We start from the raw sequence: 1,739 nt of genomic DNA on the forward strand, positions 1-1,739 counted from the left end.
AAGTTTCAGAAAAATCTAATGGATGGATCAAATGTTACGGGACAAAAAGTGTTATATTTGGCCATTTTTGAGCCCCTGCAGGCAAAACAGGATTTTTCGCAAATAAAAAAAATAAAAAAAATTTTTTACTATGCACATTTATATATTAAAATATAATTTGTGACAAAATTTCAGGAAAACTAATGGACAGATGGACCCATTGAAAAAATATGTCCCTCTCTGATAAATCAGGGGAAAAAATGTTACTCCATACCCATTACTTAAGACAAAAAAATAGTGTAAATGTGTTACAGACCGATCGATGTCGCCAAGGAAAAGTTACAAACATGAGTACAGCATGTAGTAATAACAGATACTACACTTTGATCTTGGCCAAAAGGCCAAGAAAAGGGTATTCATTTACTCTCCCACCGAGCAAATAAGGCACAAGGCCGATTTTTAATGTGAGGAGTGAAGGGGAAACGGGGATCAGTTCCCTGGGAGTTGGGTTGCTGGATTCTGACAATTGGTATGAAGGTTGCACCTACATTGACCTAGGTCTTATATGTGGGGTTGCCCCTACATATGGTCTTTGCATGCAGTATCTGCCGGACAGATACAACACTTTGATCTTGGCCTTTTGGCCAAGAAAAGCTGTATTTATTTGCTCCCCATCCAAGCAAATTAGGCACAACGCCAGTTTTTAATGTGAGGTGTGAAGGGAAAATGGAGACCAACTCCCCGGGGAGTAGGGGAGCTGGATAGTGACAAATGATATGAAGGGTTGCCCCTACATTGACCAAGGTCTTATATGTGATATTGCCCACACATATCGTCTTTCCTTGCAGTATCTGCCGGAAAAGATACTACACATTGATCTTGGCCAAAAAGCCAAAGAAAGGGATATTCATATTCTAGCCACCGAGTTTTTTATGTGAAGAGTGAAGGGGAAATGGGGACCCACTCCCCGGGGACTAGGGGAGCTGGATAGTGACAATTGGTATGAACGGTTGCCCCTACATTGACTAAGGTCTTATATGTGGAGTTGGTATTTATTTGCCCCCCCCCCACCACCACCACCGAGCAAATAAGGCACAAGGCCGATGTTTAATTAATGTGAGGAGTGAAGGGGAAATGAGGATCAGTTCCCTGGGAGTAGGGTAGCTGGATAGTGGCAATTGGTATGAAGGGTTGCCCCTATATTGACCAAGGTCTTATATGTGGGGCTGTCCTCATATATGGTCTTTGCTTGCAGTATTTGCCGGATTAGATACTACACTTTGATCTTAGCCAAAAGGCCAAGAAAAGAGTATTTATTTGCTCCCCCACCGAGCAAATAAGGCACAAGGACGATTTTTAATGTGAGGAGTGAAGGGAAAATGAGAACCAACTCCGCGGTGGGAGTAGGAGATCTGGATAGTGACAATTGGTATGAAGTGTTGCCCCTACATTGACCTAGGTCTTATATGTGTGGTTGGAATTTATTTGCTCCTCCACCGAGCAAATTAGGTACAAGGCCGATTTTTAATGTGAGGAGTTAAGGGGAAATGGGGACCAAGTCCCTAGGGAGTAGGGGGATGGATAGTGACAGTTGGTATGAAGGGTTGCTCTACATTGACCAAGGTTATATGTGGGGTTGTCCCCATATATGGTCTGTGCTTACATATCTGCCAAAACATATACTACACTTTGATCTTAGCTAAAAGACCAAGAAAAACTGTATTTATTTGCTCCCCCACTGAGCAAATTAGCTACAAGGC

The 1,739-nt window shown here is 42.4% G+C and overlaps 1 non-coding gene and 1 pseudogene across 1 annotated transcript; both read right to left on the bottom strand.

Moving 5' to 3' along the window:
- Positions 1-203: 203 nt before the first annotated feature.
- Positions 204-393, bottom strand: LOC145296444 (U2 spliceosomal RNA). The gene has a single exon (XR_013869996.1). It is a non-coding gene; the product is annotated as a U2 spliceosomal RNA (small nuclear RNA).
- Positions 394-1,118: 725 nt separating this feature from the next.
- On the bottom strand, positions 1,119-1,289 carry LOC145296509 (U2 spliceosomal RNA; annotated as a pseudogene).
- Between the last annotated feature and the right edge of the window lie 450 nt (positions 1,290-1,739).

This window comes from Euprymna scolopes, chromosome 16 (genome assembly GCF_053919585.1).
Source record: "Euprymna scolopes isolate OS-2025 chromosome 16, ASM5391958v1, whole genome shotgun sequence".
Taxonomy (NCBI): Eukaryota; Metazoa; Mollusca; class Cephalopoda; order Sepiida; family Sepiolidae; genus Euprymna; species Euprymna scolopes.